This window comes from Lutra lutra, chromosome 14 (genome assembly GCF_902655055.1).
Source record: "Lutra lutra chromosome 14, mLutLut1.2, whole genome shotgun sequence".
Taxonomy (NCBI): Eukaryota; Metazoa; Chordata; class Mammalia; order Carnivora; family Mustelidae; genus Lutra; species Lutra lutra.
The window spans coordinates 4,198,539-4,226,156 of NC_062291.1; the positions used below are offsets into that span (position 1 = coordinate 4,198,539).

At 44.8% G+C, this 27,618-nt stretch overlaps 1 long non-coding RNA gene across 2 annotated transcripts; it reads left to right on the top strand.

Moving 5' to 3' along the window:
* Positions 1–787: 787 nt before the first annotated feature.
* LOC125084538 (uncharacterized) lies at positions 788–27,262 on the top strand. 2 transcript variants are annotated; one of them, XR_007122638.1, is made up of 3 exons: positions 788–2,209; positions 2,915–4,624; positions 27,233–27,262. It is a non-coding gene; the product is annotated as an uncharacterized LOC125084538 (long non-coding RNA). The 2 variants fall into 2 exon arrangements; XR_007122639.1 differs by having other exon boundaries at positions 3,661–4,624.
* Positions 27,263–27,618: the final 356 nt, after the last annotated feature.

A 27,618-nucleotide genomic window follows, 5' to 3' on the forward strand; every position in this document is an offset into this window, starting at 1 on the left:
GAGCAGGCATGGACAGACAGACGTTTCCTACGGGAGCCTAGGAAGGACATATTTCCCTTCATAACACATTATCACAGTACTTCTCATGTTTCACATCTTTGCTCCTTTCAATGTCTTTCCCACTATTCTGGAAGGGCCTTGAGGAATAGAACTGGTTCCCCTGTGATTGGACTCCGATGGCCCAGACTGCCTGTCAGTGGGTTGGCCCTGAGGTGGCCCATACCCAGGTGTGTTCCTTAATGTCCAGTATGGAGCGATCTTATAAGGAGGTCTGCCCGGACCCACGATGATGTCAGTCATAATTCTCTTCCTCTCCCACATTACCATCTTTCTCCTTGTGTTTTATGAACTAAAACCGAAATACCTTGGGCCCTTTGGGCCTCTACCAAAGTTGTGGCATTTTAATAAGTGCTTGTAAGGGACAGCACAGAGTAATCCGCTGTCTGCGTTTACAAAAGCCCACGGGAGTTTCTGATATCCCAGGGCCCCAGGTCACATGCAGCCCTTCCTTGTCACCGTGTCTGCGGCTTCAGGAGACATATACTGAGCCCCTTTGCCGTGTCTGGCTGATGCTGGACAGTGGCAGTGGGGTCCAGGGCCAGCCCCACAAGGTGTCCACGTTGCCACACACTGTGAGATCTTCAAGGGACAAAGCTCAGGAATGAGTTTGCATCTTCTTCCCCGAAAACATACTCTAGAAATACTTTTAGATTTAATGCTTATGTCCCTCCTCACCAGTGTTCGCATCAGCCCTCTTGTTTCATGCCTTTTTGGGGAAGGACAGAAACTGACATTACCTCCCTGTTAAGCTATCAATGCAGTATTTTGGCCTTAGGATATCTTACCAGGAAAAAAAAGAATCTTTTTCTATTAAAGCTATAAATTTTGCTGAAGTTCAAGAGAGATACATCAAGTATGAAGTGTGACACTCTATTTGCCCAAAAGCTAGAGTGAAGGGTCATGTGTTCATCTTGTCACTGCCCCCTTCCCTCAGGTCCAGGCTTCCTCCCGCCTCGTTCATTTTCTGCCTCTCAAGTCTGTTTGCTCCTATGCATTTCACCCTGCTCTAAAGGGTTCCTAAAGAAACAAACTCAAGGGAGTCATCATCTTTACAATTCTGAATCAGCACATCAGCTCATTCTGAAATAATTCCAACATCAGTCTTACCTGTTTTTCTCCAAATGGTGTAAAAAGGCACAGAGTTCAAAGACATACCAGCTGTCTGCACCGTTCCAAGATTCTGAGCTTGTTGGCTGACCTTGGCTAGTACTTGTATCTATTTACCTTTGAATTTAGCAAAACAGGAGTCTTATTTTCTTAACCCACTACACCAAGTTTCTCCCTACAAACCACATGTATGCACTGTAATAAACCCGAATGGCTAACCTAATAAGGTTTTCGATTCCCGCCCTCATTTCCTCTTCCCCTTTTCTACTATCAGCCCCCTTTTAAAAAGTATTTCTTTTAAGCCAAATGAATATTCATAAGTTGCAACAACTGTGTATTGATTTCATACTACCTTCAGGGCATTCTGATAGACTAGAAGGACCCAAAGTGCTGAACACCAGGGTTTGTGAATTTCAGAATAAGGAGCAGGTGCTCTGGACCACTGATGAGTGGTGCCCATAGGGAAAAGAAAGCTGGGCGGCCCACGGCCTGCAGGCAAAGCTTGAGCCACAGGGGGAAAGGTTTATCAAAGATACCAAACCTGCCAGACAAGAAGGAGAGAAGGGAACACTACCAGCAAGAAGCAACTCAATGGGCAAAGACACAGGAACGAACAGTGTGAGGCTTGCTTGGGAAACAGCTGTGCCCTTTGGCCACGCACAGGCTTACTCACTTATGTAACATATACTTACTTACCTAGTGCTTTGTCCGCAGGAGATTCCGTTTTCTTCTTAGAAGGGAAATCATCCCAAGCAGACAAGCATTGCTTTACCTTCCTTTCAAAATGGCAAGCTCTCCCAACAGAAACTTGTTAGGCTGTGGTCTTACAAAGTAAAAAGAAAAAGGAAGAAGGAGACGTGCTAACTGCTAACTTCTGGTGCAATTAAAAAAAAATGGGTTTTGTTTTTGGTTTTGGGTTTTTTTTTGTTTTGTTTTGTTTTGCTCCAGGAAGCTGGGCTACCGGCTCTGGTTGTGAGTATTCCAGAAGTTCTGATAAAAGGAAAACACCTATTTCTGTTCAAGTGGAGCTCAAAAGAATAAGGTACGAGTTATTAAATGATGTGCTAAATATCACATATTACCCATAGGAGCCAGAGGAGAAACCTGTTCTAATAAAAAATAAAAATCCTGCAAGGATATCTGGAGGCCTACTGTGTGCTCACTTCTGTTCTGGGGAATGCAGCAGATTCTTAAGTACAAGTAACCAGCTCATCCTCAAAAACGTACGACACAGCTAAGCTGGGATGTTTTCAGAGGAAATTTCTAAGAACAGTGCACAGTCAATACATTAAGAATTGCATGTTGTAGGGGCGCCTGGGTGGCTCAGTGGGTTAAAGCCTCTGCCTTCGGCTCAGGTCATGATCTCAGGGTCCTGGGATTGAGCCCCACATCGGACTCTCTGCTCCGCAGGGAGCCTGCCTTCTTCTCTCTCTGCCTGCCTCTCTGCCTACTTGTGATCTCTGTCTGTCAAATAAATAAATAAAATCTTTAAAAAAAAAAAAAAGAATTGCATGTTGTAGAGAGGTGTGCGCGAAGATGTGGAGAGGCAGTATGCATGGACGGGTCCAAGATCAGTGACCAATCCTCTCAGAAGGGAAGGGTTTCCTGTTTTCTTAACATCTGTTTCACAAATGAGAAATCTTCTATATTGATCTTTGCTGTAACGTTCCCAATCCAATGTTTCTGCGAGAATCCTCCAAGACACGTGGATTATCTCTCTTCTGAAGACCCAAGCTCTTGTCCACAGCTACGCACATCGTCTTCCCTTTACTTTCCCGGCCCAGACGGAGGCACAGCTAAGTGACTCGTACAAATTTTATCACTGTGACAGCTGTCTTCTGCCGCCTCACCTCACCTCACTTCAACAAACAAACAAACAAACAAACAACAGCAACAAAAAAACAGAAAGAGAAAGGCCTCGTCTGCATATAATCCAAAAATATCTTCCACCTTTGCTCTTGCTTTGGTGGAAACCCAGATCGTAGATGTTTTAGGAGCCCACACCCTTCGGCATTAGGCATCGCTGGCTCTGAAGCTGGTTGGGAAGCTCCTTAGATATAAGACCATAGATAAGGGACGTCTCAAAGTCCCATTTTCCTCATAAGAAAAGGAGGGAAACCATACATCAGAGGGCGGTGGTGATGATTGCCTATGATTTGGGGTATAAAGTGCTTGGTACGGTAGGTGCACGCAGGGACTGCAGAAAACACACCGCATCACCAGTGTTTACCACCTCCTGGTGCCCCTCAAGATAGGGACTGGCCTTTTACTTCAGCCCCTCACACAGGACCCAGCACAGTGGAGGGGACTGGTAGGTAGCTAGTGGGTGAATAGGGGACTGGGAGGGTCATCACACGGAAAGATAAAGTCCTGGATTTGTTTTCCTATTTTCTGCCATCGGAGATGTAAAGTTTGTATCTTAATCCTCCAAATTGCATTCCTACTTGGGACTTGCAGTGTTCATTCACCAGGGTTTGGGGTTCTACTTTTTAGAAATAACCAAACAATCACAGTAACCATGTATGTTGAACGGATCTGTGAGCAGCTGCTGTTCTCTGCCACTAGATGGCGTCTATCCATAAAAACCCTGAACACACCAGAGTCGACAAGGTAATAATTCTAAAGAAATTAATACAGAAAAGGCGTGTGTGTGTGTGTGCGTGTGCGTGTGTGTGTATACATAGTCACACATACATATATTTACCTTTTGCATATGATTTCTTCTTAATATTGGCTATGAATCTAAAGCTGTCTACAGTTTGGCAAACCCTTGCTTTCCTAATTTGAAGTCTCCGTAGTAACATTCGCGGTGGTTATTTTACATATGATTTCTCTTTAATATCGGTTATGAATCCAAAGCTGTCTACAGCTTGGCAAACCCTTGCTTTCCTAATTTTAACAGTCTCCTGCAACTACGTTTTTAGTTGTTAATTAAACTCTAAGCAGCATCCACGTTCAAGACGTTTCACGGCACCTGGTGACTGCTCTCCCATCTTGTGGCAAAGTTGATGGAAAAACTCACCCTCTGCGAAGAAAGAAGTTGAAAAGATTTGGGAGAAAAGGAAGGGGCAGACAGAAGGTTCTGCAGGCCTTAGTCATTCATTAAGCAGGCGCCGGGGGTGGGGCACCAGGGATCGCTAGCACCGTGCAAGGCCCTGCAGCCGCGGGGATGAAGACAGTTTACTTCGAGGATGTGCTTGCTAACCCAGGAAGGAGAATGTTCCAACTGTAAGAGACAAATGTTCACAGGACGACACATCAATCATCAGGGTATGGATGTTTCTTAGAGATTAACAGGACATATAAGGGAGAAATAGAGATCAAGAAAGTGCCATCATGACTAGAGAGTTTCTGCTCTCCAGTCTTCAGGTGGATTCATAAGACCACATTTCTTCATGCCGACATTTGGTTGTCTGTGCATTTAGGCAAGAAAAGCTGAACTCGAGGGGCACCTGGGGTGTCTGCTTATCCCTTTCCCTCTGCTCCTGCTCTCTCTGTCTTTCTCTAATAAATAAATAAAATCTTAAAAAAAAAAAAAAAAGAGTTGCACTTGAGCTTCTTGGGGAGAGGCCTAAAAGAGAGGGAAGGGAGGGTGAGAGGGAAGGGTGAGGCGGCAATCAGACAGAAATGGGAGAGGAATGGCCATAGAGGAGCAACGTACATTCTTCCAACAAAATCTGAATATTCAGTCTTTGACGTGGACAGACCAACCCCATATTTTAAGATTGAAAGGATAAGCAAGGAGAAAAGGATCATAAAACAAAATCAAAACACCTCCGGACTCCTAATTCCATTGTTTCTGGAAACTGAAAAATCAGGTGTGGAGGTTGCAAAGATGAACTCTGACCCCTGTGCTATTTTACTTCCTTATTTCTAGATACACGGAGGAGTCGCTGAGCAGAGAGCCTGTGACAGGCACCATTTTCATCCACTTAACAAAAGGAGGTCTCCATCGGGGCACTTGTGTGGCTCAGTGAGTTAAGCAACCAACTCTTGGTTTCTGCTCAGGTCATGATCTCAGGGTCATGTGATGGAGCCCCAAGCCCCATGTGGTCTCTGAGCTCAGTGGGGAGTCTGTTTCAGGTCCCCCCTCCCCCATCCCCTCTGTTCCTTCTCTTAAACACACTGTCTCTCTTTCTAAAAATAAATAAAATCTTAAAAGGAAAAAAAAAAGCCTCCATCATTATTTCACAACGTTATCTACATCTCAACAGGTGGGAAACCAAATTTTCTGCGAAGGCTGTCTCCTCTTGCTAACCCTGACGTCGAATGCTGCTGTCATCTATAAATACTAGACCCAGCAGGGCCTCCTTAGTTTCCTCTCTTTCTCTGCCTTCCATGATCCAACATGAAACCACTTAGGTTTCCCCCAGAGGTGTCCCACACGAGTCTCCTTCCCCTTTCCTGGGTCACCATTCTCCTTCGGTGCTTTTCTCCTCAAGTGTGGACAGCTCTCTTAAATGAGCTGTTTGTTTCCTGCCCCTCGACCTCCAAACCACTGGATGTGCCCTACTTCAAGGCCATTGACTTCCAGTTCAAAGTCTCCCCTGAGCTTCCTGGTGCTCCTGGACAACATCCGGGTTCTCCTCACCTTCCTAACATTTGGTTAGTCTCCACAGTCTTTGCTCCAACATGAGCTTCCTGGATCCCTCAGGAATATGGGCCACTGCAGACTACTTCTCCTTCTTGGAACATTCACTTTCCCATGTCCCATCTGTGACCTTCTCCTGTATTCCCTCTGACTTCTGGTCTGCCCACTCCGCACTTCCTGTGACTCTCCTTTCCTTCTCCACCACCTCCATCTTTGATGCCCCCCAGGATTACATTCTACTCTTCTCTCCCTGGAAAATCTCATTCTTTCCAGTGTTTACAATTACTATTCTTGTGATGCTCAGCCCTGAACCTATATACATCTCTACTTGATGCCCCAATGGTAGCTCAAGCTCAGTCTACCTCAGTCACAATACATCCCCAAATTTGACCATCATGTGACTTCCCAAATGCCCTTTTCTGGAATCCCCATTTCAGTAATGGCATCACACCCACTTATTTGTCGTGTCAGAAATCTAGGGCTCCTCCCGAACTCCTCCTTCTGTCTCATGCACTCGTCCAAACATGGACCTAGACTCTATGCATATGTCTTGTCTGTAGCTCCTTTCCCCCATCCTTCCTACGCCATCCATTTGGCCAAGACAAAAGGAACAGCTTCCTACACAGCCTGTCTTCTGTTTCCTGCCCAGCTCTTCTCTAATGCATCTGCCCCCCTGCAGCCTTTAGTACACACAATTGGACAACCTTCTTCTCTTGCTTCAAAACCTTCAGAGGCTTCCCAAAGCCCCCTGGGTAAAACCGTAACTCCTTAGTCTGGTCACCACTGCCCTCTCCAGCCCCCAACAACCCAGACACCTTTCATTCAGTTCTGTCCTCACACTTCAGCTCTGAGCCTCCAACGCAGACTTTTCCCTGCCAATAACTCCGCTCTCTTCCTGCTTCGGTCCAGCAAACTCCTATTCATCCTTCCGTCTCAAGGAGCCCTTCCTCAGAAGATCGTCTTCGATCCCTGTACTACGTTAGGGCACGCATACATCTTGTGGCCCTAGAAGCTTCCCGTCATCCACCCCCTTCTGCTTTCCCGTGTGTGTAGCCTCTGTCTTTCCTACCAGAACAGACACTCTGTGAAGCCAGAATTGTGTTGCAGCCTTAACTATCTCTTCCATAAAGCCTGATCTGCATCTGAACTCCTAACAGCCTTTGCAAAGATGCCAGACAGGCCTCTGCTGGTGTATCTGGTGAAGGGGGAGATGGGCCCACTGGTGGTTCATTGTCTCTGCAGGTGATCAAATGTGCCTACACGGAACCAATTCACCCCAAGAAAAAGGACACATATGGCCACTTAGAGAACCTTGGACTTGGAGGGAAGGGCTGATTCTCAGGACAAAATGACGTCCATCACACATCTCAATTCATCTTGAACCCTCCCTCCATGCACCTGTGGCTGTATTCTAGGGAGATAGAGGATTAGCCTTTAAAATTATCAAGGGAAAGCATGAGGACACAAGCAAGTTGCATTTGTTTCCTTCTTTTACACAGTGACTCAGTGCAGCGAGATTGTCTCGGGAGTCCAGTGGCATTGGGACACTGGTAGGAGTTCCCTGCAGGAGGCAGCGGGAACAGTAACAGGGGACTGGAGGGAGCAAGAGGATGGAAGAGTATCCAAGAGATGGTGGGGTCCAGCAGGAGCAGTTCTCCTCCAGCAAGCAAAGGAACCGGAAGCTCCTAGCAGGTGCCATGTGGCTCAGGAGCACATGGCGGAGGCCACAAAGCTACAGCAGAAGCAGCCATGTGCACTCAGGAGTCACCAAGTGCATTCATCAAGGGCATTCCGAAGATGCCCAGAAGTGTGGGAGCCAGCCAATGATTTTGTAGAGAGGAGCTACTCTGTATTAGCAGACAGATGGGAGAGCCAAAAAAGAGCAGTGATTACTCTGAACGTGGCCCCTTCTGGACTAGAAAGCTGGCCTAGGGAATTTTTGGTCACATCCAAATTGAGTGTATGTGTCACTGGGCTTTATAGATATTATCTCAAACTCTCCATTATTATTGTAATAGGTACAATCTATGTCTTGTCTCTCTAACCACATTTGATAAGTGATGGAGATAAATCTGTCTGAGCAACTTGGCCACTGTTCAAGGACGTTTGAGGAATGCTCTGAGCGTATGGTATTGTTTAGAGAGTCAAGCGCAAGGGGAGGCAATATTCATAAATTTTTGCCCTGCTGGGGGTGTAAAACCTGGAAAATGCAAGTGGGCTTTTTGTCCCTTGAGTGTCTAGGGCCAGGAGTCCAGTGTCCTCTTGATCTTGCTGTATTTTCAACAGGGTCGTTTCTCTATTATGTGTATGCTCCCCATTACCTATGCAACTATTTCCCACAGGAAATTGAAGAAGGGTGTGAGGGGTGAGCGTTGACGGTGTATGTGGGCAAGAAACTATGATAAAGTGATCTCTCCAACTATGTTCTAGTAATGAAAAGCAATTGCTTTAGGGTCACCTATTGTGGTCATTACCCACACCTCTACTCCATGCAATAGCACAAGTCATCAGTAATAGAGTATGATTGTTTCCTCCCCAAAGACAAGTTTTATGAACTACAGCACAGAGCAACAGAGTCTCGGGCAAGAGTTTTTATGTGAGTGTGCTACTCAAGACTGCTTTTGATTGGCTAGTAATGACCGACCAAGGACCAGCTCTGGTAGCTGGTGCTAGCAGGAAGGGAACAGAAGTGACACCCGAGGTCCAGGCATCATACAACATCTGATGGCCAGGATAATTAGTCAAGTGTCCCAAATGCTCAGTCTGATCATGTATTACCATGCCTTCCATTGACTGTGACTCAATACACTCCCAGAGTAAAGCCTGCCTGAAAGGAAGAAAATTATAACTATGTCTATGCCTATCTGTGTATCCATATACAAATTAGTGATGCCCTTGAACCAGGAGGTTCCCATTAGTTCAAAGAATATACCGCATTACATTTCATTCGCTCTTGCTCTGATCTGTTCATGCTTTCAGTGGTTTACCAGCAGAACGCCCTGGAGGGGATCTATCAAGACAAGATTAGACAACATACAATTATCATCTTTAGTATTCCCACTTGGAAAATTGACTGGTATCCATGTGGAACAATAAAATCAAATTTGCTCGCACTTTAGCCCCAATTCATGGATATAAACAAAGGATCTGGTAGGGTCTTGGGGGTGGTCACTGTACGGGGGGAAGAGAAAAGTGATCTGTATCGATTATAACACATAGTTTAAGCACCAAGCTTGTTCACTCCAAACATTCCGTAAATGAATATCAGTAATCTTGGTTCTGTACATGCTCTTTGGAGATCAGAGAACTCTCTAGCCTTGTCACTTAACAAATGTGAACACATTGAACTCTTACTGTATGCTGGGCACTCTCTTGGGGGGGGTGGGATGCAACACCATAGGTGCATCTCGTAGATGAAACTGGTTTATATCTAGTTCAGGGCTATAAAACCCCCAAAGAGTCTAGGGCGTGAGACAAGGATGTAAAACAACTCTAGAAGAGATGCCATTTTTCCATTCATCCACCCATCCATGCTTCTATCCATCAAACATACTTTGCATGCTATGGTGTGCCAAGAATTGCGCCATAGGACTAGAACCCAATCATTAATAGAAAAAACAATAAGTAGATGAAGCATACTTAAGAAAAATAATTAATAGAATTGGGGCACCTGGGTGGTTCAGTCGGTTAAGCATCCGACTCTTGGTTTTGGCTCAGGTCGTGATCTCAGGGTTGTGAGATCGAGCCACACGTGGGGCTCCATACTCAGAGCAGGGTCTACTTGTCCCTCTCCTTCTGCTCCTCTCTCCTCCCTCCCCCGCTCGCTCTCTTTCTCAAACAAATAAATAAAATCTTAAAAAAAATAAGAGGATAGACCCTAGGACTTGAATCCGTTCCAGCAGTCAGGAAGGACTAAAGTCAAACCCAAAGAATGCCAGAGATTAACCAGTGGGGAGGCATCCTTTTTTGGAGTAAGATGTCTTTCCCACTTCTCCTTTAGCTGCAGTTTTTCTCTGATTTTCACCTTTCCCTCATCTGTTCTCTGCTAACCTCTGACAAAGGTACTATTTTCCTGGATTTTAATGTTTCCACTGACCACACCTCAAGGTCACAGCATATCAAGGTTACTTTTGAGCCAAATCCCATGAAATGTTTTAGAAATAAAGAAATAGTTTACAGTGAATTAGTTTAGAGATAACGTAAGAAGGATTTTTTTTCAGTCTTCAAGATGAAATCTCCTGAGCCTAAATTAACATTTACTAACTTAAGATTTTAGGCCACTCCTTCTGTACGGAAATTGTTGTTTTTCTAAGGTGACATCTTTTTCTTTGTCTTATCTTTATCACGGCGTGTATTTTTTTACATTGTGACTGCAAAGGTAAGGGAGGAAAACCATATTGAACTGACAGATAGGAGGAAACCTAAAAGTTAAAGACTCTGAATACTACATAAGCCTATTCATGTAGCATGAGCATGATTTTCAATCCCCCTTAAATTCTTAAATACCGTCTCATCCACTCAGTGATTTCAATCTGAAGGAGTATTGTCACGTATTTATTTTAAAAAATACAACCTTAGCATAACCTCTTGTTCTTGAAATTTCCAGTTAACAATTGTACTAAGGAAGTGATTGAGCTTTACGGGGAAATGCTATTTTACCTTGAGAGAACAGAGATTTATTTCTACTGTCATGAGCGGGTTCTACTACTGTCTACCTACAGAATATTAACCTGCTTTTCCGTCCTCCTTCAGAACATAAAACTTGGCGAAGCAAAACTGTTTGGCTCTCTCCAAAGGAAATAAGACAATCAAAACATGATACTATATTCCTCTTCGTAGCTACTGTGGAAAAAAAATGTTAATTCCATTTATAAGTCGGAAAATAGTTAAGGATAATTATGAGGACAATAAAGCATGAAGGCAAGAAACCACACATTGGCTTCTGGCTCGGGAATAGTCTGAACACAGAGAATAGGGCAATATTATTCATCTTTGTTGCAATCTAGTGATTCACCTCTGACCATTTTTCATTCCCGTGATTATTGCTCTGCACGACAGAGGGTTCATCATTCAGGTAAGACAGGTCTTACTACCAAAAACCTGACAACTGAGACTCCCTTCTGTGGAGTCCTGAATTTGGGAGGATAAAGCCATTAAGTCAATCTTACCAGTAACTGCCATATTTGCCAGGCAATGCAATTGCTTCTCCCGTTGACCTGGAAGCCAGGTGGTCTGAAGTCTAGCCCGGCTGTGCCACAGACCAGCTATGGGATTTAGGGACTCCATTCAATCACTAAGCACCTCAGGTGGTTTGGCGGCCAAGCATGGAGTGGGAATTAATAATCTCTTAAGTCTCTCCTGGCTCTTCCCTTGTAGGAGTCTGTAATGAAGGGATAGACAGACGCAATGGTTCAAGGTCAGCAGACGCCTGCTAGTCAGAGAGCATCCTGCTTGGTTATGGAAGAGGAGTATTTCTTTTAAAAACCAATGACTCAGAAGAGTCGAGCTTGCCTCCTTGAGACTGGCTGTTGGTCGAGTGGAGTAGAAACTTTCTGAGCAATGGTGTTATAGACCGCAGAATCTGATAGTAGAAAGGGAAACGACACGGGTTTCCTGGTCTCTCCTGCTATAAGCCAGGAATGATGTGAAACTTTATTATTGCAGTTATTTTTTATCAGGGTTTTTTGTTTTTGTTTTGTTTTTCTTTTTTAGTTCTTTAAACTATTATTTTCCTTTAAGGATTTTAGCATGGCTGTCTTGTGTCTTTTCACTATTTGTACATTAGTATTGATCTGTGTTACTCTCCCACTGACCTGCGCCCAAGAAGGAATCTCTTCTCTAAAGGGACCACACTCTGAAGATCTTAGCTTCTCCTTGCCTTGCCCCTCACAAATAAAAAGATTGTCCCATACAAATCTCTTTGATAGCGACTGCTACTTTCCTCCAGGAGTAGATCTAAGTCTCACTCCTTCTTTTATTAGTTACCAGCCGCTTCCTAAAGAAAAGAGATTTTAATGAAGAATTAGATTCCTTATATGACAAGTTAAAAAAAAGAAAAATAAAAGATTTATGGGCTTGTTCCTTGGAGCACACGCCTATGGGTTTGCTTGTCCAAGGAAAACAACTCCAAGAGTTCATTCACGGCAGCAAAGGCTAATCCAATGATGGTTACGTTGTTACGTCCTTCTCTTTCAGACCACCTCAAATGAGAATATAAATTGAAAACCTTGGCGATAAGAGGAAAATAAAAATGATCAAAAGATTTTGGCAAAGGTCAGTGAAATATTTATTCCAGATTGTTTTTTCTAATTCAAATTCTGTTTTAATTGGATTAAAGGGATGTGTGGCAGCCTTCAGTGGTTTTGTTATCCGGTGTGTTTGAATTAGGGGGCAGACCCAGGTTTATGGGAAACTAAGCTTAAATAAACATGAGTGTTTCCCTTTGAGCGAAAGATTGCAAAAGCACAAATAAAAAGTTAGGTATGAAAGTGTACCTTGCTTCTCTGCCACTCCCTGAAGACATCTAGGGCCGGACGCTGTCAGACCCACTCCTGCTGGGACACAACCCTGGCCTGGACCTTCAAGCCTCTGACTTCTATGGAAAGGAAAAAAAAATCCTCATGGACACAGAGAGCAAGAGGCATTTTGCCAAATGGGAGAGCTCTAGCCTTTTCAGTCAGGGTTCCTCTTGAGAAACAAGAACTCTTCAAGGCAGGTGTTACACAGGTGATAAGGGATCTGGAAACTGGAACAGGGATGGTCAAGCAACGTGACAATCAGCGAGAGCCGACATCCGCTTGCACTGAGGGCTGAGTGACAGTAGTTAAACCACCACAGCCAGGCCCAGTCTGACCTGCAGATAACAGCCTGGGATACTGTATCTGCACGGATTAGCTTCCTGCGGCTTTCGTCATAAATCACGGCAAACATTATGGCTTCAGACAATCTGTGTTATCTCACGGTTTCTGTGGGCGAGGAGTCCAGGCATGACCTAGTGGGGTGCCCTGGTTTGGGTGCTCTCAAGGCTGTCATCCAGCTGCTGGCCAGAGGTGCATTCCTCTGCTGGCTGGAGAGAGCTGACTGCTGGCAGGTCTCCATCCCCAGGGCTGGTGGCCAGTCGCCTCCTCCCTTGTCATACAGAGCAGCTCGCAGCATGGCAGTGGACATCATCAGAGCCAACAGGGGACCGGGCAAGAATATGAACAAGACAGAAGCCACATTCTTTTTAAAGCTATTCTCAGAAGTGACGTCCTGTCTTTGTTGCCATGTTCTGTTCATTAGACAACACCCAGCCATCATCCAGGGGAAGGGGCCACGCAGGAGCGTGAAGGTTAGGAAGGTGGGGTCCTCAGTGGCCACTGTAGGAGCTGTCCACTACCCAGGGAGACACGGGCATTGCAAATCAGCAAAGGAAGCAGGAGATAGGGTGGGGGGAGAAGGACCCGGGCCTCTCCTTCTCCCTCACACTCTCATCTTCTACTCGGGCCCCCACTGGCTGGAGAGTCTTGGACACAAAGCTCCATGGGCTACAGCAGAGCAGGACAAAGGTAGGGATGGGGTCTGAGGGCAGACTGGCGACTGATCAGTGTGGTATCCTTTTAGATTTCTTGCTCTAACCAGAGAAACGATGCAAGGGGATTTTATCTAAAGAGAGCAATTTAATGGTAAAGGGACCTCTTTCTGGGACCAAAGGGTATTGTTTTTGCTCTCTTGTGAGGTGGCCCTATGCTATATTCCAACATTCCTACTCCCCAAAGTGCCCCCAACACACACCTGGGCCCTTCTACAGCGATGGCCCGGAGAGGCTATGTGTACTCAAATAAGGCCTGTGACTTCGGAAACTGTTCGATCATCAAAACAAATCTTGGGAGACCTGGTGAAGCCTCACAGAGGAGGCGGGTAACCCGTGAGTCCATCGTGATCTCTCTTACTTGGAAACTTCGGCAAGATTTTTGCAATAAATCAATGCTGTGATTTTGATTTATTCCTCTTCTCTGTAAGCGACCACAAGTAATCTCCAGAGCACAACAATAAACGTAACGGTAATCAGCGACCAGCTGGTATCACAGGCTACCTTCTAGCAGATGGTGTTTTCCAAAGATGGTGGTAGAAACATCTTTCCTCGCACAAGCTCTAGGACTTGCTACTCTCCTATTACAGAATGGTGTTTATGTCTACTCCCCTTGAAGCTGGGCCAGGGACTTAGTGGACTGCCTCCACCAAGGGAGTATGGTGGAAGTGGTACTCGGGGACATCCTTAGCTTAGATCATAACAGTGCTGCACACTGTACCTCATTCTCTCGCTAACCTCCATCTGGTGCTCCAGCCTCCATTCTGTGAGGAAGCCCAGGCAGCTACCGAGGCCCACGTGGAGGGAAACAGAGGCCTCTGGCCCCAAACCCCACTTTGGCCCAGTCACAGCCTCGATCAACAAGCTGTGTGAGTGAACCATCTAGAAACACATTCTTGAGCTTTCTCTTCTTCAGCTCCTCTGGCCGACACCACTTGGAACCGAGACAAACCATCCCCACTGGGCCCTGTCCAAATTATGGGTTTGTGAGCAAAATAACTGGTAGCTCTTTAAGCCGCAATGCTTTGAGGTGGTTTTTGATATGGCAGTAGAAGGCTGGAACCTACTCTTTGGGGAATCCCTAAAAAGTTTTGACCGAGTATGTCAATTAGGAATATGCCTGGCTAGAAAAAACAGAAAACCTGACTTCGAGGTTTGCTCATGGAGCAGGGAAACGAGACATTGGTTTGGAGGCTCAGCCCAATGAGGGTGATGGCCTCTGTAGTTCTCTTGTTCTTTCCCTCATGCTTGTTGCCTCAGTGAAACAGGATGGCTCTCCTGGCTCCAGGCCCAGTCAGACCTGTTTGCTTCTTTAATCCTCTCCTCAACCTCTCCTGGCCTGTGGATTCCAGGCTTGCCAGGCTGGAAGAGAGGCAGGAATAATGCCTTTACACGCATTTCGGTGAGGGGTGACGAACAAGGGGATTGGGTGGGGTTCTGGGACAGCCAGACACAGTGTTCACCACAGGACGTTGCAAGCGGTCTCTGCATGAGATGAAGAGCTTCTGAGTGGGCTGCAGGAAGTTTCCAGAAACAACTAAAAGAAATGAATAGAAGTCAGGACAGTTTTACCAGTCAAGAAAAAAAAATAGATTTTTTTAACATTTTTAAAAAAATATTGTTATTTATTTGACAGAGAGATACAGAGAGAGCACAAGTAGACAGACTGGCAGGCAGAGGGAGAGAGAAAAGCAGAGCTGAGCTGGGAGCCTGATGCAGGGCTTGATCCCAAGACCCTGGGTTCATGACCTGAGCCGAAGGCAGACACTTAACCGACACTGAGCCATGAAGGCGCCCCCAAAATTTAGATTTTGATGTCAACTATTTAATATTTTCAAAGGTTGACACAACACCATATCCGCATGCGTGACTAACGCAGGTGTTTCCTCCAGTTCTTGAGACATCTTCGTCGTTATGTCCCAAAGTCCTCTCTGCCGCCCAGCCTGTCCCTGAATCCAGACCCATGCTGGCCACCGTCTCGAGCTGGATGGCCTCCACTGCGCCCCACCAGTCCCGTCCCCACCCCCTTAGCCAGTCCCCTGTCACCTCCCCAACTATGACTGGAATTCAGTCAACTTTTACACCTCTCTCCCGTCCCCCAATTTCTCGCCCTTCTCCCATCACAAGCCTTCTCTCTGCCGCCATCTTGGTTTCGGGTCCTACTAACTTTCTCCAGAAACAGGGCAATAAACTCTTCCTGGCTTTTTTCATCTACACTTTCTAGTCCTTCTAATCCATCCTATGCTCAGTTGGGATATTAGGAATGACTTTTATATGGTTTGATATAGTTTTGTAATTTCCTAGGAAGATTCTGTGGGCTACATGAGCGGTTTCTCCGGCAATATTGCCTGCCCTTTTGTAAATACACACATCATTTACTCATCAACAGGTCTTGGACCAGGGCCTAAGGGAAGAACAGGGGGCTCAGCTTTAATACCTCCAAGACATAGGATGCAGAGAGGCAGAGTAAATCTTATAAATGAAATACCTCCCCAACTTCCAGGCACGTAGGAAAGGAAATTCTCTTGTAGCTAACATGTACGGATAACAATCGTTCACATAAAAGACTGAAGGCCTGTGTGTGACTTTCTTCTAAATCTTCTTCTATCAAATTAGTGGGGGGAGGGAGGGAGGGGGGTGTCTTGTCCAGACATGCACTTGCCAGTTGCAGCGTCCAGTAACCTCTATGTCTCCTCCTGTCTGTGAGCACATGGAGGGCTCTGAACCCGCTTTTCCTTCCAGACTTGTCCATCTGAGCAGCTGGAGCAGCTCAGTGTGACACGCGGCTTTACCAGATCCGGATCCAGATCCAGATCATGTCCGAGCACAGCCCTGGTCTTGGACTTCTCTGCTCGCACATCTGGAATGACACCTGCTTTGTGAAGGTCTGACCATCCACACCCACCCCTCCCTGTTCTCCAGGTGTCCCCCCATCTCCAGCACGGTGTACCCCAGCTTTCTGGCCAGATGCCTTTCGTTGGCTGTTCCCTCTGCTTGACCCATGTTCTTCCTCTTAACAAAATCCCGTTTAAAAAAGAAAAAGTGCAATGTCATTTATTTAAGTAATCTGGGGGAATAAAGGACTTCTTCCTCTTTATAGTATGGGTTTTATCCTAATGTCTTGGACACATTTGGTACTCAGTGAATGTTTGTTGAGAGAAAAAAAAAAATAGATTGGACATCCTTCGCCTATCGGCTATTTTCCAGATAGACAGTTCTAATTTAGAAGACATTTCCAGTGATTGCCTGGTCAATTAATTGCCCCCTGTAGTTTGTGATGCTATCACCTGCCACTCTGTATACCTGTGTTTATCTTGCATTAGAGTTTATAACGATGCTGCTGACGTAAACTACCCACCAACCACACGTGGGTCATTCCTGTGTTCCTTTCCCCAACCCCACGTGCATCCACAAACATAGTTGTAGGCAGATGAGGTCTCCAGCACCTCTTCTGGTATCTACCACCACAACAGAAGTCAAGTGTAAGGGGAAGTTTAAAAGACTCGTGCGTAGATGACCGCGGTTCTGCCTGCTGCGCGCAGGACCCAAATCACGGGGCCCTCAGCAGAGTGCCAGTCTTGGCTGCCCCTGACCTGTTCGGTGCCTGAGGCAGATTCACCAGCCAGTTACTCAGGGCAATGCACCCGCAAAATTAAGCCAGCTTATTTCTGTCTGGTTTTCAGCCCTGCCAAGTGGAAGCATAGGCTGATTTGTGGCTATGAGATAGAGTGAACCAACATTCATTCTTTTCCACGGTTTCTCTGCCTTATATCCGCAGCTAGCAGAAGACTCCAGTCTCTCCCTATGGCAAAGCACCTTCCATTTGAATATTTTTCAAAGTTCTTAAGGAATCCTCTATTTCTAAATTTGCTTGCAAACCCATGAGGTCCCCAAGCTTCATCCTTCATCCAATCTGTGCTGCCACTGCTTCATGTCCCGATTCCTGACCTGCCTTTATCCCTATACTATCTCGGGGTCTCATAATTTAGAAAGGGCTTCCAAGCCCAAGGGAGTTAATTTTGGAACATGAAGGCCAGAAGCTGTGTTAAAATGACTTAGGTACACCTAATAACAAAAGACCATCCCTTGCTTTCTATAAAGATGGCACTCAACCCTCCAGATCAGGATACAGAGCCTGTGAAAATGGAAGATGGCACCAACATTTCTGAAAACAGCATCTAATGATAGACTCTTCATTAACCTTCTTCTGCCTCTGTTCCTTTTCTGTAGCTAGAGAATTCTGTAGCTACTGCCCTGAGAGGCACAGCTGAAGATTCCAAAATTGATTTAGGTGAGCCATTGAATCCTCCACATTTAGTGTGTATGAAATACTAATGGTACTAATTAGCCATATGTAACATAGTCTCTGTAAGCCTTCTATTTCCTTCATGAACATATTTCCTGTTATCCATCCCCCCATTCTTCTTCTTAGAGTGCAGGTTAAAATAATTACTCTAACTCAGAAATTAAATGATATAATGTCAGAGCTACTACTAGTGGAAAATCAAATAATGTTAACTTTAGAGATTTCCCAATTAATTTAAGAGTTAACAGAGACATCTTTTATTATTAGAAGACATGTAAATATTTTATGTTTCTGTTTTCTGCTTGTTCTGTTAATATCCTTTCCTTCCAAAGTCTATATCCCTTGATACCTAGGGCTCGCCAGCACTTACTTTTCTTTTTTTAAAGATTTTATTTATTTATTTGACAGACACAGATCGCAAGTAGGCAGAGACAGAGAGGGAAGCAGACTCCCTGCTGAGCAGAGAGCCTGATGCGGGGCTCATCCCAGGACCCTGAGATCATGACCTGAGCTGAAGGCAGAGGCTTAACCCTCTGAGCCACCCAGGCGCCGCAGCACTTATCTTTTTAACAGCATGCAATTCAATGTCTGCTCCATAAAGGCCTAATGCCTGGTAAAAACCTGAGTCATGATTTGTTGAATGAAGGAAGGAGTGAAAGAATAAAAGTAAAACCCAAAACACCCATGTGTAATTTTTGTCACGTGAATTCTAACATCAGGTCCCATGAAGCATAATTTTTAAGTTCCATAGGCTAATAATTTGAGGCAATGATGAACAGCGGCCAAAGCTGACACAGCTAACACAGGAGTTATGTCTAGCACACAGAAATGTTTTAAACTCAAAATCAGAAAGCATGAGCACACTCTTAAAATTAGAATGCCCCTTTGACGCTCTTTGCATTTTCCATTTGAAGAAACTGAGACCCAGGGAAATTACAAATTGGCTCAGAGGTGCACCATCAGGCAAGGTCATGGACCCTAGGTTCTTGCCTCCCCTGGCAGTCTTAAACCTATTAAATTTCCCTCCACCCGCAGCCCATCTGCTGATTCTGGGTATGGCATCTGTACCAGATCCAGCTTCTCAGAGCACGTCAGCTCCGAGCCAATTGGATATAAGTACAAAGAGAACAGAAAACTCTCTTTGCCCAGGCAGCTGGAAAGTTTCATTTGGAATTTATTTTTAGCATCTCGTGTGAGCTCAGGAGGAACCATAGCAACAAAGGTACCTGGGAGAACCTGCGGGAGACACTCACGCAGACAAGCGGACAGCCCCGGAGGGAGCCCTGTTCCACCTCCACGGGGAAGCGAGGATAAGCCGGACACGTCCCTGTCGCTAGGAAAGCTGTCCCCAAAGAAGGACAACCTCAGAACCGCGGGACTTGCCTCCACATGGGCTGGAAATGACTAACGAGATCATCCATGTAGAACTCTCATCTCCTCCCTTCCTTCCTTCCTTCCCCCAGCACCAATACGGTGCGTAAACACGGAGAAGCCAGTGACTTCTGACTTTGAGGTCTGACCGTATGCCACGTTGTGTTAAAGACTTCATGAAACTCCTAAGCCACATAACCGCAGGAGAGGAAGTGAACCCTTCAAGACGTCAGGCTACCATCTGCGGAACGGCTTCCAAGACATTCGTCCATCCTTACCGTCCCAGCAAGGACAACGTCGCAAGTGCCTTCCTTTCTCCCAAGAGCAGGCGAAAGGAAGCAGAAGGACACGAGGCTGCGGGCAGAGCGCACCTGCCTGGGAGAAGCCACATTGGTGGAAAAATCAATAAATAGCACCTGATGAGAACTAGCCTCACACACGTCGGTTTTCCCACGCCAAACTCTCGAGTTGACTCGTGGGAAAGAACCCAGAGCCAATTCAGGAAACGTTTCAGTTCAAGAATTTCTCTGTCTAGTTCTAGAAGGCTGACAGACCCAGGCTGGTGATTTATGCAAGGTCCTGGTTCCTATGTCTGGGATCGTCTCTAGGCCGTCTAACCTTCACACTGAAGACTTACTACCCCCATGCCATTCCTTCTCCAGCATTCGGTGAAAATGCATTTCTCTCCCTTGTGCTTGTTGGAGAAATGGCTCCACCAAATGAATCCAATGGACATGGTCTACAGGATGGTTGGCTCAATGAAGTGAGATATGCTTCAGCTCAACCTTGTTCATTTAGCATCTCTCTGCCTTTTCACGATGACTTTAGAAAAGCTTGAATGTTTCTAATTACATTTGGTACCTTTCCAAAGGATATAAAGATACCTATTACATTGTGTTTGTGCTTCAAGGTTATCTTGAAACATGAGAGTAACTGATAAAATGCTTTACACGGGCATATCTTCTATAATTTTAAACACATTTTAATAAAAGCCAAAGTTTCATGGTGATATCACTACACGGGGGCCCACGCACAGTCCTTTTTTTTTTTTTTTAAGATTTTATTTATTTATTTGACAGAAAGAGACACAGGGATAGAGGAAACACAAGCAGGGGTGAGTGGGGTAGGGAGACGAAGGCTTCCTGCTGAGCGGGGAGCCCAATGCGGGGCTGAGGTCATGCCCTGAGCCTAAGGCAGACACTTAACTATGTGAGCCACCCAGTTGCCCCCAGGCCTCTTATTCAAACACATTTAAGGCTGAGGACAGGGGCGCCTGGGTGGCTCAGTGGGTTGAAGCCTCTGCTTTCAGCTCAGGTCATGATCTCAGGGTCCTGGGATTGAGCCCGGCATCGGGTTCTCTGCTTGGCAGGGAGCCTGCTTCCCCTCCTCTCTCTCTGCCTGCTTCTCTGCCTACTTGTGATCTCTGTCTGTCAAATAAATAAATAAGATCTTAAAAAAAAAAAAGACTGAGGGCAGCATTGTTCACAAAGAAGCATTTAATAAGCAATAATGCAGGAAAGAAAACCATCATTCTGGTCACAAGGCTGGAAAGGCCTTTATCGATCTCTACTTCCTCACAAAACCACACAAATGCATGATGGTGTTACTGAACCGGCTTCCTCCCAGCGAAGGAACTACGGCATTGCTCAAGGGTTATTCGTATTAGTAAGAAACCAAATCCTAAAAATAAAATAAGAAGGCAGCTCGCAGTAAAGGATAAACATCCAAAAGAGATTCCATATGAGTAGGAATGATACAAGATATGGTTTTAAGAGAAGAACCTATTTTTGACGTAGAAGATTCACAGTATGTATATTAGACAGAAAAGCTGTGCAAGGACATTAACTCCCCTACGTTTTGCAGATCGGGAAATGACCACCAGAGACTCTTTCCAGAAGTGTGATGGGACTGTATTTGCAGTTGTTCCTCTTTCTCTGACAAAATTGAAAACCTCCTTTTTAAACTCATATTTCTCCAAAAGGGATAATAGAAATTTGGAATTCTACATGAAATAACTGTGGGAGACCATTTAAAAACCGTGAGAGTATCTTTTTTTTTTTTAAGATTTTATTTATTTATTTGTCAGAGTGAGCACAGGCAGACAGAGTGGCAGGCAGAGGCAGATGGAGAAGCAGGCTCCCACTGAGCAAGGAGCCCGATGCGGGACTCGATCCCAGGACGCTGGGATCATGACCTGAGCCGAAGGCAGTGGCCCAACCGACTGAGCCACCCAGGCATCCCCCGTGAGAGTATCTTGACATCAACTCTTAAGTGCATACTTAGAACACGTTGCCATTTGCCCAACCATGTGACATGCTGGCCAAACTTAGCTTAGGTCACAAAGGAAGGCAAAACCTGGCTAACAAAATTTTAGACATGAAGGAAACTAAAGAAAAGCAGCATAAATTGAGAAGGTGAGGACATCCCTCAGGAAGATACAGGCACTATGTCTCCATAAATAGAGACTGTGATTGGCCCAGGAAAAGATTGTGCCGTAGAACAAACCAACAAATAGAAATGAACTAGAATATTCGCCAAAGCCCACATTCCACCTGCCACTTCCCCTAAACCAGAGGGCTATCTACTTGCTTCTGCAGTCTCAGTCCCTGCCTTAGAGAGAGAGGCCCCTGGGAACAGTGTTTCTCTTGAAATACATCACAGTTTATTTATGCTTACAGGCACTTATAAAAAAAGGAAAGAACATATATATTTTCACATATTGTAGGCAACATGACACGGCTGAAAATGCATGAGAACCATAACCAGTAAACTTGAGTTCAAGGCCAGATAACAAACTTTATCTCTCTGAGACTTGGTATCCACATCGGTAGACAGGAACCAATGAACCCGACACAATGGAGACACCCTTAGAGTTAAAAGTCCTAAAGTCTATGCAAATATTGATCTGGAAGGGGCCATGGAAAACCACTGTAGGCAGTCCTATACAGTTCCCAGCAGAATCACCCCTCAGTTCACACAGACTGAATTAAGCAAGTTCAGAGCAGGAGCTACAGTGGAAAGTCCTTGGTGACATTCCCAGTATGTGAGATCCAAACCCCGCATGCAGCCTAATCTCTATTCCTTTCTTCTACCTCTATTCCAAGCCTCTATTCCTTTCTTCTTGCCTCAGGAGAGATGGAAATGTTACCATATAATTAATTAATGCCCTTTGATTTCATGAAGTCTGAAGTCGTTCCTTAACTATTTCTTTTAAAGACAGAATCCTGCCAAAACATCAACCATTTTTTAAAAATCGTGCCTGTAGATCTGCACTACCTCCGATCTCTCCGGCTCATTTTCTCCTGGCCCCAGCATTCCGCAGCTATGAATCCTGGTCTCACCCGGGTGCAGTACCTCTTGGTTCCCACAGGCAACCCGCTCAGCCTTCTTACACAACCAACGGAGCATCAGTCCTTAACCTGCTGCAAGCTCTCAATCTTCCCCTGCCATGCATCCATGCCATTGTTTTGTCTGGTAGTCACGCGTTGTTCTCTCTGCTTGGTGCAATTTTCTTGGTTCAAGCTGGCAATTCACCAAACACACATTAGATCCCTATAATTCCCATATTCCAAGGGCTCCGTCCCACCCAACTTAGTGTTAACTGTTAAATTAATGAAGATTGCTCTCTCTCCATCATCTGGGGGTTACGCAGTGCCAGGTCTAGAACCGACACCCGGGAACCAGAGTCATCGTGCAATTTTAAGTTGGTGATGCTATTTGGAAAATATCCCCTTTGTGCATGGATTTCTCACGGTCTGTGTAGTCATGTATTAGCTATGCAACTTAGCTCATGGAGTCCCAGGAGCGTAGTCTAGCACATAGTCCAGAATAATGGCCTGAATGAAGCTAAGATACCTGTGGTCTTCCCTGGGTGCCCCTGGCTGATTTTAGTCAGAGAAGAAAATTCCATGGGCCCGACCGAGTTCGGACTTCCTAAAGCTGTGTGGGTGGCCAGCCAGCTCTTTGGTCTTCTTCAAGGCTCTTTGGAAGTGAGCCCTTCTGGGATAGAGGTCAAATAGTTAATATTTCCTGAGCAGAACAGATTCAACACGGACTCTTAAGGACTTGGAACATTTTGCTTTGAGCTGGTCCTTTGCTCACTTTCAGAGAGAAAAGAGAGTGACTTGAGCAGAAATTAGAATCCCCCGAGAAGTGGTGCCTTGCAGCGGTGGGCTGGCAGCCACGGGTCTCCTGTGATGAGAGCCGGAGAAAAGCATCCTTTCTCTATTTCCTCCCCAAGCTCTAGCTGCTACAGTCTTGTTAACAGATGAAATCAACTTTGACTTATTAATTTAGTGAAAGCCACATGCTCTGAATGAAATGAAGAAAAATGGCTTTAGTTAGCACAGGGGAAACATTTTGAATCAGCTGCTGGCTCAGTAAGTCAGCTTTCCACAGTGGTAACTGATGCCTTTTGCAGATCTCCAAACGGACTTGACCATCATAGCAGGGGTCACGCTGAAGGTTATTTGGAGAGAACTACTTCATGACCCGAGATTTCCCACTCAGGCCTCGACCTCATGCTTTGAAATTCAGAAAAGACATTAGAATCCCCACACTGAAGTTTACAGTCACCATCCAAGCTAAGTTGCAGAAAGATTTGAGGCTTGGAAAGGGAGGTCCCTGAAAGCCTCCCTTCACCAAATTTTGGTGACTCTTTTATTTCATTTATTCTCATCCTCAAAAAAGCTTCTTACAACCTACTCTAAAGCCATCCACATATCTAGAGAGGCACTTTCCCCCATTATTACAATTTACTTCCTCCAGGCTGACTGACTTTTTTTCAAAATGAACACAAAAATCACATTTTCCCTTCCCTTCATAATCAAGGTTCATTTGAACCCACAGAGCATTGTATAGTGTGGAGAACAGAGCTTCTGCTGAAATGTACCAGGACTGCATTTTAAATACAATGCATTCCATGTATGAAGCAGCTCTCAGTGAGGAAGCAATTTCTATAAAGTGATCTCTTGCTGTGTCCCTCAATGAGATAAACGTGATTCAGGAGGCTGAGAAGGAGCATTCTCTTCTGTGAGCGAGTACATCCAAGACACCGAGTTGTGAATAGTAACATGTCTTAAGTTCAACCCATTCGATAACTAGTGAACACTTAATATGTACTATGTAATATGGGAACTACAAAAAAGCTATATGACGGGCACCTGGGTGGCTCAGTGGGTTAAGTCTCTGCCTTCGGCTTGGGTCATGATCTCAGGGTCCTGGGATCGAGCCCCACATCGGGTTGTCTTGCTCAGCAGGGAGTCTGCTTCCCCCTCTCTCTCTGACTACTTGTGTTCTCTCTCTGTCAAATCAATAAGTAAAATCTTAAAAAAAAAAAAAGCTATATGATACATCTCCTTCTGTCCTGGGCTTGCATTTATGTTGAAGGTGGGAAGACTGTGTGCAGAAATAATAAGAAAAAGAAGACAATGTCACAGAACCTAATTCTCTGGCAGAGAATGAAAGTGATGTTAAACATAAGGAGAAGTTGCTTGTTACAACCCACCAAGGGATAGGGAGACTCAAAAGCTCTCCTTGCTTCTGTAATACCAATGAAATGAACAAATTGCAGTATACCAGAGCCTGATACAAAGTTCAAGTATTCCTGGCCTTAGATGTAATTCCTCTCTGTCCATTCCTAAACGCTTTGGGGACCCCTGATTCCATGCAGCCAAGATCAGACGTACTAACCATACTTTTGCAAAGAGAGTTGTGGGAGTCACAATCTCAGCTGTCAGGAAAGCCAGACATGTGACCCAAGAGCCCATGCCTATCTGTAGGAGGTGGTGTCTTCTCTCCTTGACTTGAGGGAGACCATTCTGCCTAATGTCACCAGAATTCCCCCATGCTTCCAGAGAAGCTATAAGAAAAACTTCATGTGAAATCTTCTGATTTTAAGCATTAACTACCATTCCATGATTTTGCAACTTTTGCTTTGAGTAGTCCCACTCTTTTATGGTGACATATGTTAGCCTGAGGTCTTGGGCTAACATATGTGATTCAGCAATGAGTGATGTATCAGCCTGTAAACCATTATCCCCCGGACTGTTACACTGGTATGAACTTAGGAGTAAGTGGGTCGTAAAGGGATTGTCTACCTGACTCGGCCTGCCCTCAAGTATCCTAAGGGGTTTCTGTGGTGCAGAAACCATTGAGTGTAAGAATATTCTACACAACCGAACTGTTGCCTGGCCAATAGCTATAATTCATTATAATGGACAGAACCATCTAATATATGAATGACCTCAGGTTAGAGATATTGACTTCCCTAAACTCAGGCACAAGCCAAGTCATATCACATTAATAACAATAGACAAGTGGTTTCTTTTCCCCCTAGAGTATAAAACACTCAGAAGAGAAACCCGAGCTTTGAAATAGTTGACATGGAATTAGCAAGCCACTTGGAGAGTGGTTATCCCTGGGCTGCAACACCAAACGCAGTTGACTGGAGTTTTTAGGAAGGAAAATCTTTTATACCTGTGAGTGCCATTGTCCCAGGATTTGGCGAGATAATCAAGGACTCATACCAAAGGTGCTGAGCTGTCTGTCTGGGGGACTTGTGCGCGGAACAAAAGCACATCTGACATGAGGATGGTGGACACAGCAAGCTGTTAGACGACTGCCAGAGGTCTGCTGTGAGTAGCAGTCTAGGAATCCCCTCTCTTGCTGCTTGCTCTCATTTAAATACAGAAGCTGACCTCCTACAGCTAATTGGAAATGCATATAGCATATGATTTATGTTAGGGGGAGAGAGATTCGGGGGGAAGGTCCATTAAAGAAAAGAATAATGGAACCCAAGTGCTTTAGGATTGGGGGAGATGTCAATTATCTCATTTAGTTCCTTTCTTCTGGAAGAGTCTATTACTACCATGTAATTTATGGGCCTGGGGAGAGCCATAAAACCATGGAGAAGAGGAAACAGATGAATCCAGGCTATTAACAACATGAGGTAGGACTTACAGATTTTTATCCTTCATTTTTGAAGGAGCTCACGGAAACCTAAACAGAGGGTACAAGTGAACAGTGATGGTTGATTTTAAAGATTGTTATATCTCCTTCATATGATTTTTTAGTTATAAAAAAATACACCTCTCTCACCCAAGCCTTTTTTCTTCGACTGAACTTTTTGTACTCAATGTTTTTATATCTTTGATGATTAAATTATCACAGCCTAACATATGTACTTTTTGATAGCAGGGCCCAGAAATAGAATGTTAATTTCACAGACCTGAAAAAAATAACTGAAAGATGAACGAGTGTTAATTTTCCCATATCCAAGCTAGAGAGGTATTAAAAGTCTTCTGCATACACATATCCCCACCTTCCAATCCATCTTCCCATGAAGCATGTGTGCTTAGTGGGGAAAGCAGGCGTGTATCTTCAGCTGCAGCCACGGGGCATGGAGTCCGGAAACAGATACTGATTCATGTCCAAGAGAGAACGCCAGCGACCTGAGCTGGAGCATGGCCCACAACTGAGACTCAGAGAGGCGAGAACTGGTTTGGTTTGGGGAGGAGAGAACACAAGGTCAAGTGGTTGAAGCTACACGGAGAACCAAGACAAGGTTCTGGGGGTTAAACACAGGAGAATGGAGGAAACAGTTGAACAATACTTGAGATTGGTCATTATTGCTCTTAGCAACAAGTCATCCAGGGGGTGCAGTTATGGAAAGACAACGAGATGGAAGAAACACTCTATTTGGAATTCTCTCCTTCTTCTGCTAGTTCTGGAGAGTGCTTCTCTCCCAGACAGTCATTCTCTCTAGGAATGCTTTTCTCACGCTCCCTTCCATTTAGTCCAACCCAAAGTTTATCTGAGCAAGCCCGAGTTAGCTACTGATATTCTTAGCACACATACTCTAGCTTTTCCATATTGCCTTACTTTGACCCAGAGATAAGCTTTTGTAAAAACTGTTACTCTCAATAAAAGCACAATAAAACGAAAACTAAACAGGAGCTCATTGTTTTTTTTATTTCTAAAAAGTGTTTCATTTCATTCTCTGGTTGTACTTGGCTCATGCTTTTAAAACTTATTGTTGAAAAAAAATTATTATTGTTTTTCCAAGCACCAGACTTTTTCATGTAAGCTCTGTACTGAATTTCTTTCCTTTTTCCTCCCACAGTAAAGTGAATATTTATTCTGCTTTAGTCTATAGATCTGTTGTGTGGGTCTATAGGAACATATATGATGACTTTTCTTCAAAAGTCATTAAAGGGGAGGTACTCAGTGGCTCAGTCAGTTAAGCATCTGCCTTTGGTTCAGGTCACGATCCCAGGGTCTTGGGATCGAGTCCCACGTCAGGCTCCCCACTCAGTGGGGTGTCTACTTCTCCCTCTCCCTCTGCCCCTTCCCTTCCACTTGTGCTCTCTCTCTCTAGTAAATAAATAAGATCTTTAAACAAATAAACAGAAAGGCATTAAAGCATAGCTGGTTCTCCAAGATGCATGAAGTTACCTTTTAAGTAAAGCACATTTAAGTAAGCACATATATATAAGCAAATATATACTTCTCTACTAGATTACATCTACCTGTTCTCCCCAAGAACAATTAAAGGAACGTTTTGCACCTTTATATAGACAGAATCTAGTATAGTAAGATTCTAATCACAAATAT